Source organism: Cygnus olor, chromosome 6, assembly GCF_009769625.2.
Source record: "Cygnus olor isolate bCygOlo1 chromosome 6, bCygOlo1.pri.v2, whole genome shotgun sequence".
Lineage (NCBI taxonomy): Eukaryota > Metazoa > Chordata > Aves > Anseriformes > Anatidae > Cygnus > Cygnus olor.
In genome coordinates, this window is record NC_049174.1 from 10516528 (window position 1) to 10530570 (window position 14043).

The following is a 14043-nucleotide window of genomic DNA, read 5'->3' on the forward strand; positions in this document are numbered from 1 at the left end:
TTTTGCACGAGGACCCCTTGCACGCGGGACTCCCACACCCATTGCACACGCCCATTTTGCACGAGGAGCCCGTGCACGAGGAGCTCCCACACCCCTTGCACACACCCGTTGTGCACGAGGACCCCCTTGCACGAGGGGCTCCACTCCCCTTGCACGACCCCCCCTTCTCCCCCCCCCCCGGGGGCCGGTCGGTGCTCGGTCCGGCGGCCCCGCCCCCTGACGTCATCGCCGGGGGCGGGGCGGGCGGCGCGCGCGGTCCGGTGCCGGCGGGGAGGTGCGAGCCGGGAGCGGGGATCGGGGGTCCGGGATCGGCGGGGATCGGCGGGGATCGGCGGGGATCGGCGGGGATCCGCCGCCGCCCGCCCGCAGGTGAGCGCCGGGGGCTCGCAGGGCGGCAGCGCGGCCCCCCCTCCCGCCCCGCCGGGGGCTCCGCTCCGCCGGGGAAAAGTTTGCGGCGGCGCCGGGCGGGTGGCGTGGGGGGTGCTGCGGGTCTGGGCGTGCAACGGCGGCGGGTGTGCAACGGCGGGGGTGTGCGACGGCGTGCGAGAGCGGGCAGCGCCGTGAGGGAGTGTGCAACGCCGTGCAAGGGGGTGCAACACCGTGCGGGTAATGCTGTGCGAGGGTGCAACACCGTGAGGGTGCAACACCGTGAGGGTGCAACACCGTGCGAGTGCGTGCAATGCTGTGTGAGTGCGTGCAATGCCATGCAAGCGTGCATGCTGTGTGTGCAACCCTCAGAGTGCGTGTGCAACCCTCGGTGTGCATGAGGGTGCAATGTCCATACGCAGCGTGCATTGTGCGTGTGCAATGCAGTGCGAGTGTGTAGTGTGTAATGTGTAGTGCCGTGCAACTGTGTACAACGTGCATGTGTGTGCGGTGTAAGCGTGCGCTGCGGAAACACACGCATGCACAACCTGTGTTTGTGCACGGTGTGTGTGCCCAGTGTAAACGTGCACAGCATGCGCATGCAGCACCGTGCAGGTGTGCACGTGCAAGTGTAGCACAGCCCCATGCAGCGTGGGTTAAGTTGTGGCACGGCCGTCAGCTCCCCGAATTAACCGTGAGCGGGCTGGGGAAGGGGCCCGAGCAGTGAGCTGAGCACCAGCGCGATGCCTCGTGGGGTGAGCACAGCCATTCCTCGCCTCTGTGCTTGGCACGGTAATTATGTTTTCGTTTTAATGAGAAGAAAACCATTTGTGAAACAAAATATTTATTTTAGCCTGGTGGGGTTGCTCTGAAGAGCTTGTATCTATGCTAAGGAGGTGGTTTAGAAACTGCTTTTTTTTTTTTTTTTTTTTTTTTTTGATGAGAAAAACATTTAAATACAGCGAGAAGCTTTTCATCCAAAAAGCCTGTCTGCGCGAGGAAGCGAGCAGCTGTAGAGGTCAGGATAGAAAGGGAAATTTGCATCCCGCTTATTCTTCTTATTTTTGAAGAGGACTGAAAGTTGTGTTGCGTTCTGCTTTGGTGGGCGGATTTCTTAAGGCAGCTGCCCTTGAGGGGAGCTGAAATAAATGCAGGTAACTCGGCCTCCAGGTCTCCCAACCGTGCTTCCTCAGCTTTCCCAACGCCGTTCCGAAAATGCCTGAGCTTTGCAGGTGGCGCAGGAGGGATGCCGAGCGGGCCGGAGGTTTGCTGCTCTGGCAGAGGACACACAGCTTTTAAAAGTTATTTGCCTGGGAGCGGGGTTTGTGAAATTCAGAAGCGTGAATTGCAGCCTGAGCTCGCTTTGTGGCTAGAAATGCTGCTTTAAAAAGAAAAACCAAAGAGTAAAAGGCACTTGTGACTGTGACTTTCAGAAAGGCCTGTGACTTTCTTTGGGTGAGCCCAGCAGGTCCCTCAGCAGGCACATACACGTCCTGACGAGCTCCTTCCCTCCCAGCAAGGAGCCTGGCTTTCTGAACGAGGCAAAGCCTTGCTCCCAGCAGCTCGGTTGGGAGGATCTGGCCTTCGTTTAATGTCCACTTGATGTCCTGGTAGCACCACAACCATCCACAGAGCCGGGCTGATTGAGGGCTAATTCCCAAGGATGTGAAGGACACCTGTGGCATTTGTCCTCATAGCGGTCTGGGGTCCGTAATTTCTCCCAGTGGCCCTTGGACATCACGTACACATTGCACAGATCAAATACATCTCTAACTACTTTGTCTCCCTTAGAGGACTCTCAAACTGTGATTTTTTTTGCAGCCAAACCCTGCCTGCTCGTAGTGGAGGCAAGGAGCCGATGGATTGCCTGCCTGCTCTTTCAAAAGAGTTGCTGGCTTTTTATGTGGTTTGGGCTTGATGAGAAATACCAAACACTGCAAGCCCCAGCGCTGGGAGTCAAGTGATGGCAGTGTGTTTCTGCTCCCTTGGACTGGGAAAGGGAAGCGTGAGAGTATGGAGAGGGGCATACCCCATGGCTCATGGTAACAGGAAAATGAAGGAGCACTACCCCTTATTTTTTCTGTTGTTTTTTGTTTCCTGTTTGTGTGCCTGTGAGTGGTTTGGGTTTGCTTCTTGGCTTGGTCTGGCGCGGGACTCACCGGGGCTGGGAGCACCCCACTGTCCCCGCGGTTTTCAGGCGCTGCTGCCAAGCTCCGCTGCGCGTGTTGGAAATGTTCCCAGGACAGGGTTTGGTTTTTAACGGGTCAAAGAGCTTGCTGTAAGACTTCCAAGTCTCCAGTCCTTGGATTTGTGTTTCCTCTGTGCTAAGGAAGTTTCACGTTTTGGGTGGGTTGGTTGAAAGTTGCGCAGGACCTGGCAGGCACGGGTCCACCTGGGGTACGGGGACAGCGGCCATGGGGTGCCCCGCAGCACCTGCAGGTGCTCCTCTTGGAGCCAGGTTCTCTCTGCCCTGCCCCAGGGGCTTTAATAAGGAGAGCATCAGCTGCTGGGGGGAGACATCAGGCGGTGAGCTGCGAGCAGCATTCCCAGCCCTTGCCGGCTGCAGTCCCACTGTTTGTGGAAGCGAGGTTTCTGCCATCCTGCTGTCAGCATGCGGCTCCTCCTTGGCAAGCCCTAGGGGAGTCCTAGGGCTGAATATTTCAGTGCAGTCCTGCCTGAAGGTGCTCAGCTCTACCTGGCCCCTGGCGGAGGCATTGCTCTGCACCCCGCAGCAGAGACCACGCATGTAGGGTGCTATCTGCTGCTGCTCTCGGGGCTGAGGTCGGGCGACGCGCTTCATCTCCGTGAGCAGACAGGAATGATGGATGGGAACATAACTTTGTAGCCTCAAAGCTGTGTACATTAAAATACAAATGTGGAAGGTGGCTGAGTCATTGTTTTCATCTCTCCTGTTCCTTCATCAGCCAGGCACTCGGGTGAAAATTAGTGGGACGGGAACACGTGTGTTTGGAAGCCCTGTGAAAGAACAAGGGGAGAAACGCGGCTCGAATGGTACATTGTGCGGGTGGCCTTATTTGAACGCCGTTGGCTGTTTCCGTAGGAACAGAAAAGCTTTGTGGAGTTGAACAGTGACATGTCCTGTGGCACGGTCAGTGAGAAAGGAAGGCAGGAGAAGTCAGGCGGAGTAGTTACGGCTGCTGTGATTTTGCCAGCGAGCTCTGCGTGGGCTTCAGGCGTTGACCAGCTTGCTGCTAGCTTTGTGTGGCTCTTTGCCTGGCATGACCATCCCGTATGATGGAGGTGTCACAGTGTGCAACCATCCCTGTAACTTTGCACCAGTAAAGTGCTGGCAAGGGGGTGGCTTTGGGACGGGGGCACCCCTCTGAGCCCTTTAGCTGTGCCAGGTGCCTTGGTGCAGGCGTGGAAGCGCACGGGGTTTGTTCGCATGGGTGTTATATGCACCGTGCATTGCATGGCGAGAGGCGGCGTGTGAGGTTTTAGGACAAAAACCACTTAGCCTGTGTACAGGATGGGGGGACAGAGTGAAACGAGCAGAAATTTGGACACCAAAGCGAAGGTCCTGCAGGGAACTGAGACCAAAGTCTTTCAGGTCCTGCGTGCCTCCTCGCCGCTGCGGCCACTCGTGATGGTTCTGAAGGACTTAACCAGGGTTAGTTTAGTTTGGATCTTCTGTTTGAGACCTCTGTGCAAATTGGGGATTGCAGAATTGGGGATTGCAGAATTGCAGCAGAAAGCAGTGGCGTGGAGTCCTGGAGAAGCCTCTGCTGTCACTGAGCACTGGCAGTCGGGAGCAGCAACGTCTGCCGAGTTGCATTTGGGAGTAAAAATAGTCTTTGTCAGTGCCGAGCTCGAGTCATGTGTTTGTGGGAGACATTAAAGTTTAACTCCGCGGTATTCCCGGAGGCCGTGCCGTTTTCTTTGTTCGTGTCTGTGCCCATAGCAGGCAGTGGGGACGTTGGGTCTGTGAGCTGGGTCTCTTGGGCACAGGGCTACGAGAGCTGTAATTAAACAAAGAGAAACTTTCTTTTTTTTGTAACCGATCCAGCTTCCAGAAAATGGCAGCTAACTTAAGGGAGGAAAACAAAACAAGGCTTTGCCTGGCCAGAAAAAGCGTCCTCACATCTGTGGCATTTCCTCTCTTTCTTTCCCTCTCGCCAGCCTCCCTCCCCAGCCCATTGCATCCTGACCACAGCATTGAAAACCTGCAATCAGATTAGCTGTACCAGGGTGGGGTTGCTTGCAGCCTGGACAAGCAGTGTTTCCCATCTGGACACTGAGCCCTGGGAATTACTGTTCTCTCCCCGTGAACAGCAGGCGCTGCATCTCCGACCCCAAAACTCTCCGTGCTGTTTTCTGCCCTCGTGAGAACTGTGGTCGGCATTTTTGTGTGTGTGTGGCCGTGCCTGTGGTACAGGTGTAGCTATTGAAGTCCGCAGGAAAGCTCAGGGAATAGTTCATAACACACCTGGTCTGCGAACAGCCTGTTCTTTGCCGTTCATCAGGTTTGAAATTATGGAGAAAAAAACCAAAGATCTGTAGGTGCATCCCTGAGCTCTTCACTTTAATCCCACCGGGTTTAAATACACTTCTGTGTGGCTGTCTGCCCCTTCAGCCACAGAGCCTGGCTCCCAGAGCGCTGCCACAGGGCGATTTTCCTGACGTTCCCACTGGGAAGAGGTTTAGTGCTGGCTGCGTGGCTGTATCCTGCGCTGAGCAGGCTGCATCGGTCTCAGCAGCCTCCTTGCAGCTGTATCCTCGGTGGCTGGGGCTTGGGTCTGCTGGGGTCCCTTCCACCGACATCCCCTGGGGAGGGTGGAAAATCCTGCGTTGGAAAACACAGCTGCAGGGAATGCCCAGGGCGCTCCATGTGTGAGTTTGCTTTTCTGAAGACAGATGCAACGCTTTTCTGATGCTATGTACCTTAGGCTGCTCTCTTTTTTTGCTTTCCTTTCCACAGAATCACAGGAAGGTTTGGGTTGACAGGGACCTCAAAGCCCACCCAGTGCCACCTCTGCCGTGGGCAGGGTCCCCTCAAGCAGAGCAGGCCCCAACCAGCCTGGCCTTGGGCACTGCCAGGGATGGGGCACCCACAGCTCCTCAGGGTAGCCTGGGACAGGGCCTCACTGCCCTCAGAGCGAAAAATTTCTTCCTTACATCTAATCTAAACCTCCCCTGGCTTTCCCGGGGCTTTCTTTGGAGAAGGATTTTTTGATACCGGCTTTCCGGGACGTGGCTCCTTCTCAGAGCTTTGCGGCAGCTGGTCTCCTCATCCAGGAGAAAAACACAGCGGCCACAAAGCAAGCCTTTCTTCTGGCCATTGTGAGCGTTGCTTGGTTATCTCCAGGCAGGGGCTGCGGGCAGACAAAGTATTTACTGTCCCTGGGAGATGGTGATTACCTCCGTCAGCAAAACGTCTCTGTGCAGGATGGCCTGTTTGTGTTCTGCCGGCTCTGGCCTTGACCAGCTTATCGTCCTGAGAGTTACGGGCAGCGTTGCACAGTTCCCGGGGCTTATCGCGTCTGCTGTAGGCTGGAATGGGGGAAAGATGCCCTAGGATCAGGTCATGGGCGACAGATCTCTTCCCACATCTGCTACAGCCTTCCTGCGTGTCTTCTAGAGAAGTCTCCATCCCAGAAAAAAAGGCCCGCCGGGCAGACCTCGTGCAGCCTATGTGTTCACATGGCTGCTGCATACACAGTCTTTCCTTCTCTGCATCCTGTTCAGCCAGCCTGGTAGTGAAAAACAAATGGATTTTTTAATTTTTTTTTTTTATTTGATAAGCTGCTCGGAGTCCGAAAACACAGCTGAGAAACAGCTCAGTGCGATCAGTAAGAGTTTCCAAGTAATTGTTCTCCTGCTTCATGCTGCAGCTGAGGTGTGGCCTGTGCTCCCTGGAGAGTGCCCGAGCTGCTCATAAGGAGCCTTTCCAAAATGCGTAACGCAGAGCCCTGTTCCTGAAAGTTAATCACTGCAGAAAACGCTTTAATTAACTCAATTAGCCAGACAGTCCATCTGGACTCCTGCAGTGCTTCATTAAATCCCACGAAACGAGGTCACAGCTCTACCCTGGGGAGGGGGACGGACTCCTTCAAGCCCTTCGGGGTTGTGCTGTGGGCTCCGACATGGTGCTGGTGGGATGGGCGATGGGTTTCTGGTGCCGCTGCTTTCCCAGCGCTGTGGTACCTGCCGCAAAGAGGAAATGTTTTCAAGGGAGCGTGTAGACATTAGCAGAGACCCAGAGGGCTTCTGGTGGGATGTGGACAGTGTTGTCATTGCAGCCGATGCAATGCCACAGCCTTGCGGTGGTGAGTGAGAGTGTCCTCACCGGTGCCCCAAACTACCTGGTCGAAAGAGCTCCTCTTGCAAACCTGCAACTGAGATCCCTTGAACTCGAGGGGTTTGGAGGTCACCGACAGTGTTGACCTCTGCTGCAGCTGGTGGGTGAGCAAGGCTTTTTTTTTTTTGGCTTTTTTTTTTTTTTTTCTTTTCACCTGATGTTAGCACCTTGCTCACCAAAGAGCTGGGGGAGAAATGAATTTGGGGGGGTCAAGCTTGCTGAGCACAGCAGGGCGGCTGGCTGGAGCAGCTGGTGCCTCCCCTGCTCTGCCTATTAATAGGAACTGTTAAAATGTGAACCAAGTCCAGGATGCAGGACATGGCCAGGCATGGAAACAGTAAGCAAAAAGCTTTAGCCCAGCACGCTGTTGGAGTAGAGGAATGCAGGCTCCTGCAACATGGATTTGGGGAGGAGGGCAAGCATTTAACCCCCTCTGTGTGTTTTCCCTGCAGCGGGGGTGATCTTTCTGTCCCCTTTGTGTGTTGACCTCTGTTTTAAATGTGATGGGGAGAGGAGTTAATCTCGTGTTACAAGCATCCCTGGGGAAAGCTGCTTGCCATCCTGCTACTGCTGCCACCTTTCCTGCTGCCTGGCCATGGTGGGAAGCCCCAACGCAGTGAGACAGTGATGCCTTCTGCAGCTTAAATGGGCTGTGGAGGTGGCCCTTGCCTGCCAGAGCTGTGTGTCCTGAAGGGTTTGAGATCTGGCTGATAGCTCTGGGCTTGCTGTCCTGAGGGGGAAACTGAGGCACAGAGCACTGGCATTGCCCAGGGGCACTGTGATCCCAGGGTCAAACCCCGGCCTCTGCAGTTGCGGAGCCCATGCCACAAAAAATGGGCTCCAAAGTCACTTCAGAAACATATTCAGGGGAAAAAATGTCACGGTGTCCTGTTCGCCCTACAGGCAGGCAAGATAAAAGGAATAAAAATCGTTGCAGTTTGGCCTAATTTTTAGTGAATTGTGAATGGAAAGCAGCGATGCCAGGGCTACATCAGATGGTCTGTTCGCTCGGAGGGGGTAGGGGAGGTGTTTTGCTTTTGAAAAGGGCAGGTGGTTCCTGGCTTAATGCTGCTTTAGGCAATTTAGCTTGCGAAAGCAGGGCAGGAGGTAATTCCCTGCATGTAGCCAGAGATGGGTTTCTGCTGCCAGGTGCAAATCCTGCTTACGGCTCCTGGGTGTGCGTGTCGAGGAGGGGCTGGGGTTTTGATTCCTCCTGTTCCTTTGTTTTTGCTCGCTCTGCTGTGGGAGAGCCTGAGACAGAGCCTGAGACGTAGGGGAAGAAATACTGGTGTGGCTGGCTGGTGGTGGCTGCTCGGCCGCCCTGCTCCACTGGGGTGTTTGCTCGAAACACAAGTGCTGCAGTGTGTAACTGCAGAGACCCCCAGGTCCACACATCCCAAACCTGCTCCAGCGGGGACACCCCGAGCAGGGTGCCCAGCCCCACGTCCCGGCGCCTCCTGAAGCTCCCCAAGGAGGAGACCCCACAGGCTCTGGGCAGCCTGTGCCAGGGCTGCGGCACCCGCCCAGCACAGAAGTGCTGCCTGGTGCTCAGAGGGAGCCTCCTGGGCTCCAGGCTGTGCCCAGGGCCTCTCGGCCTGGCACTGGGCACCGCTGGATGGTGCATCCAAGTCCCTCTGGATGGCTGCATGGCCCTCTGGTCAATCTGCCACTTCCCCCAGTTCTGGGTCATTCACAAATTTACTGAGGGTGTGCTCTGCCCAGATGGTTAAAGAAGATGGTGTCCTGCAGACCATAGGGATGGGGTGATGGGATTTGAGTAAACCTGGCCCAGCCTGTGTTGAGGCAGCCTCTGCTCCGTGTTTGCCTTGTATCTGGCTGGCCGTAGGCTCGGCAGCAGAGGAAACGTGCTCTCTGGCAGAGACCCAGGCCATTCTCTTCTAGGGGCTCCACGCTGGCCAGAGCTATTCTTAGTCACACCTCAGATAAAGCTGGGCCTGGGCCTGGGCCACGCTGCTCTGCCAGGAGGGGAAAGGGAGGGCTGCACGCACACAGTCGTCCTGCTGTGGGACAGGGTTCTGTCCCATGTTGGACACAAACCGTCTGGTTTCAGCGAGATTAGTGGCTTTGAGAGCAACCTGGCTGCTCTGGGTTGGAGCAGCACCCACCAGTACCTGGTCCTGTCCTGGCTGATGCTTGGGGACAGCATGTAGGAAAACAGGAGTTGTTGGCGCTGTTGAGTCTGGAGAAAAGGAGGCTGTAGCAAGGAGGTGTCTCTTTTCTCAGGGGATATGAGAACACCTCAAGTTGCACCAGGAGAGGTTTAAGTTGGATGTCAGGAAGAATTTCTTCACAGACAGGGTGGTCAATATTGGGACAGGCTGTCCAGGGAGATGGCAGAGTCCCCATCCCTGGAGGTGTTTAAGAGAGGTGTGGATGTAGTGGACCTGGTAGTGTTAGGTGCTGGTTGGACTTGGTGACCTGGTCTGTTGTCTGTATGAATTGGATGGATCCATCTGAAAATCTGTCAGGTAATGTGCATTTCTTCCAATGCAGGACAGTCCTGAGCATGGCAGAGTTATAGGAAGTCACCTGTGTGTTTTTTCTTTGCATGCTCTGTTGGGATCAAGAGAGGTCCCTGCTCATCCCCAGGCCCAGGCACTGCAAAGGGCTGGGTGGTGGCATTCTTGAAGTCCTCCACAGCGTCTTGCAGTGGCAAAATGTGAAAATGGAGCAGAACAGCTCAGTGTATCCCTGCCCCAGATGTCTGGCTTGGTGCAGAAATAGCGGGTATGTCACCAACTTCTAGCTTCCATGAGCTGTGAAGTGTTTTTTTTTTTGTCCCACCCTGATGTTTTTGCAGCACTCACCTTGGATCTCACTTCTGGTTAAGTCCAAGTAATCATTTGCTTGTCAGGATGGGAAAACCGCTCTTTCTTGCTGGACTGCGTAGAAGTTGTGGTGCGTTCGAGGTGTAGCATGAACACCAGGCATTGCAGAAGCACTTTCAGGGCTGCTTCTTCCTCTGGTGCCTTGGGTAGCTTGTAGGGAAGGTGGAGGTGTTTGTGCAGGGTGAAGTGAGTCATTTGGGAAGGGCTGGGGTCCCCAGTCTTTTTTTCCGTCCGTGAATGGGTTATGTGGGAATCACTTAGACCCAGAGGTATATGCCTAACTGTTACAATTCCTATATGGTACTGCAAGCACTTCTTCCTCCCTTTTGCCTTTCAGCATCATGAAAAAAGTCACTTTTTATGCCTTTTTCACCACAAAAATGCAAGTAATGTTGGAGAAATTTGGGATGAGGTCTAGCTGATGATCAGATATCTAGCTAAGCAAGTCTTTGACTTCTGAACTAATACCTCTTAAATGAATAAAGCATTATATTTCTTCTGTAGTAAAACTCTGGTCTATAAGACTTAGAAATGGCTTTTTTGAACACCTCGGTATATTTGTTTTATGCTGAATTACTAAAACATTGTTAGTTGTCGTTTTGAAAACAGACCTGGCAGTAGTAAACACTGAATTTAAAAAATGCTTGCTCTCTTGTGAATGCACGCAGTGTTTCAGTTGATGTTCGTCATCAGGGCTCTGTGAGCTGTAAATGTAGTTTACTGGGATTGCACACGGAAAACCCAGCTGAATTCCGTGTAAATGCAGAACTGGCAAGATTGTAAATGGTGGTGGAAGTTGCCTTCCTTTTGTTTTTCTTTTTCCCTTCTGGTCAGTGTAAGAAGAATTTTCCGTTTCTTTTCTGTTGATCGAGTACTTGTGTCATTCTTCTAAATATAAAACTGTCCTAGAGCCTCAGCCGTGCCTTTGTTTTCAAGTCTTTTATGCGTTACTTCAAGTAAGTTTTAATTAGAAAAAAAAAAAAAGAAAAAAGAGATTAAGTCCCTCTGCATTGGTTTGATATGGAGGCTCAGTTTTCCCATCAAGAGCATATCTAATTCTGCCTGTCCGTGTCTGGGTGCTCTGATGCATATTTTTTTGTTGTTGTAGAGGGGGCTTTGGTGTGACCAGAGGGCTGAAACAGCTCCTTGCAGCTCAGGAAAGGGAGTAATTAATGGCCACATTAGCCTTAGCACCCTGTCGTAGCTCCAGTTGAGTAGGCCAGTTGGTAAAGATGGCCATGGATGGTGTTGTGGCATGTTTGTTGCACCTGCACATTGTCATCTCTAGCCAAGAGCCTGTTGCCAGAATTCAGCCTGCTCCTAGATCCCATCCCGTAGATAGGGAGCCTTAAATAGGGAGTTACAATTAAAATACAAATACAACCATGGGTATTAAAGCAGCTGTGAAGCAGAGCTAGCACTGCGCTGCTCGGACTGAAGTTGCTTTCCATAAAAATCAATAAACAGAGTAAGTTCTTCACTGCAAATGGCCATTGCTCAATTGACACAAGGAAGTTATCTGTCCATAAGTATGTTCATTATTTTTTTACCCACTTTTAGCTGTTAGTTTCTAAAATAAGGCGTTCCTCCAGAGACAAAGGACAAGAATTGGGTTTTCTGCATCCCACTGGATGGCTGTCAGTAACAGCTTTGTCTGTTTTTTCTCTAATACGGATGCTTTTGTGTTGGCTTCAGACAACCCTGTACCACGTCTGAGTCTGTTAACTCTACTTCACCCCTAATTCAAGCCGCAATAATCTGAAATTTGACGGTGTAGTCTGTTACCATAGAAATCTCAGCGGGGATAAATTTAGCACTCCGCTTTCAGGCTCGAGCAGGGGAGCTGCAAGCAGCTTGCCCAGGTTGCTTGCAGCCTTGCGTCTTGGGCGGCTTTCCTCGCGCCGATGGCAAGCAGCAGATGAGGAGTGAGGGCAGGTACATCTTCCAGCCTTGCCTGGGGCTGTCTTTTCTGAGAAAGCGAAGAGTGAATAACTTGTCCTTCAGAAATGCTTCCTCTGCTCTCCGTGGTGGCTTAGATTTGCCTTTTTTTTTGAAGGGAAGCTCCCATGAAGACAAAGGGATGACAGGGGTTAGTCAATTTGATAAAATGCAGAAATGGGAATGTGTTTGGATGCCGCAGGACAACAGCTTGAAGAAAAAGTGTGACGCAGAAAGTTGCAGAGACCACCCCCACTGAACCATAACAGCTCTGCTTTAAGTGGGGAAGATCCTTCGTGGACTTCCCATGTCTTTCAGGTGCTGTTTTAATTTTGCCAGCTGACTAACACTGTAAAGATCATGTCCAAGATTCAGCCCTGCTTCGTCCAGGAGCGAGAGGGATTTTGAGCATTTTGCCAAATGTTTGGAAGTGGCTATTTCTGTGCCTGAATATCCTGCTAAAGAAAGGCTTCCTCCCCGAAATGCCTCACCCCAGTGGGGGAGCTGCTGGAGGGTCTGGCTACATCCCAGCACGGAGAAGCAGTGCGGCTTTGACATTGCACACCGAGAAGTTGCACGGGATATACTTGCAGTGTCATTTCATACCACATTAATTTTGAGTGCTTTGAGAGCAGCCAGGCAGGGTCCTGGTGCGTTTCAGCTAAAACAAAATTTAACACTTCAAAGCATGTACCTTTCTTTGCAGATAAACCCTTCCAAAAATGCTCTGGTCTGAAAATAATGAAATTGGTTTCTTATCAGCTATCTGACCTACGATGATGAGATCAAACAGCTTTTACCTGATGCAACTGAAACAGCGAACTCTGATGCACAGGGGTGTGGGTTGTATTATTATTATTTTTTTTTTCCGTCATGGTACTATTGATGTTATGGAAGTGCTTTGAGGCGCTGATCAGATTGTATCTGGCATCCCCGACCCCTGGGTTGTGTTCCCCCCTGGTTAATTTGCAGGTTGCCTAAAGCCTCCGTGCAGTTTCACAAGGTTTTCATTTAAGGGATAACTGTAATTAAATGATTTCAAGAAGCCATGGTATTTGCTCTTATGTTGCATAAACAGAGGGTTGTTTTGGTTTATCTTAAACCTGTTGGCTGACAGAGGTTGTGTCTGCACCTGGGAAGCTTTGTTGGTTAAAATGCCATGTGTGGATGAGCTCTAATCTAAATTAAGGTAAGAACTCGGCTGCTGAAATCCACCTGAAGTCAGCCACGTGGTCTTTTGTGCCCATGTAATGAGTCTGGTGCTGAAAGCATGCTCAGGATTGAACCAGCAGTGCTTTCCTGTACAGGTATGCGACTCACTGGAATTGTAGATGAGGTTAAATTGAAAGAACAGGGCCAAGAATGCAAACAGGGCCGAGAGGGGTGTTTAATAGCTTCTGCTCCTCAGGAGGAAGAAGCAGTGAGAAGAGAGCCTTCCTGGTGCGAATTTACGGCAGCCTCTGAGAGGAGAAAGCACAGGGCAAGCGATGCTGACCAAGTTAGCAGAAGTACCAACTGCTTACAGCTTTTTGCCGCACATCCTAACACTTGCCCTGGGTCTGAGCAGCTGCCTGCCCTCACATCTACTTCTTTCACCTCGGGCTGCGTGCCTGCCCTTCTGAGGAATGGCAGAACGAGCTGTGGGTTTGCTTTCCAGGCATCTTACTGCTCTGAATGAGCTTTTCAGCACGGGATCATGGGCCAGGGTTGAGTCAAGCGCGGAGCATCCCACGGAGCGAGTAACCTGTACTCTGGTTTAGCAGAGCATTTTCTTCCTTGCTTTCATGCAAGAGACTGTCAGCTCCAGCAAACGGTTAAGCTGCTTAAAACCAGGTGTCATGGGGAATCTGCCTTGGAAATGTTTACCGAGGCAGAGTGCTTAAAAATGCTGTTTTGAGGAAATTCATTGCGATGTGCTGATTGCATTTGTTTCTGCCTAATTCAGGCTTGTGATAGATTTTGGCTCCTGTCAGCATTTTCAGCATAGCTGAAAGCATCATGTAATCCACCAACAGATCAGTACCTGGGCTAATCAACAAGGTGTGTAAGAACATTAAATCAAGGTTAAGCTTTTGCACGAGCTCATCACTTGAGTGAGTTCTCCTGTATGATAATCCAAAGAGGTTTTATTCATTAGTGAGAGGAGCTGGCTGCTAGGTGGTGGCTGTGGAGCATGCTCAGGCAGTAAGCCGGGAACGAAACCCCACTTTTTTCCCCAAAGGAAGTTCCTAAACAATTCTTCAAAATAGGTCAATGGCAAGCCCAGCTGACTTTGGGGCCGCATCTGGCTACTTGCTTGCAACGTGCTCTAAGTGGGGGCTGCTGTGGGGCCATCCTAGGATGTGGTACCTCTGGTCTTGAGCAAAACCCTTTCTTTTCAAGTGCAGCAGCTCAGGTAAGTCCAGAGGATCCCGCAGGATGGATTTTCAGCCCGCGATGTTTTACGTGTGAGGAAATGGTCGGCGTCAGGGAGACGTGTTCTGGCTGGGTACGTGGGCAGAGACCTGTACAGAGTTGGCTCTGTGTCGGTCTGGGGCAAGCTGGAGTGTAAGTGAGGGGCTAGCTCATCTC

The 14043-nt window shown here is 52.2% G+C and overlaps 1 protein-coding gene across 4 annotated transcripts in view; it reads left to right on the forward strand.

Annotated features, from left to right (window-relative positions):
- The first annotated feature begins 245 nt into the window (after positions 1 to 245).
- SH3BP4 (SH3 domain binding protein 4) overlaps positions 246 to 14043 on the forward strand; it is a 42041-nt gene continuing 28243 nt past the window's right edge. Inside the window, exon 1 of one of the 4 annotated variants that reach the window (XM_040560806.1) lies at positions 246 to 369. The gene's annotated coding sequence lies outside the window, so the exon portion shown is untranslated. Of the gene's footprint in view, positions 607 to 680; positions 1159 to 11591; positions 11791 to 14043 lie in introns of those variants that run through there. The other 3 variants (XM_040560810.1, XM_040560805.1, XM_040560809.1) reach the window with 3 other exon arrangements.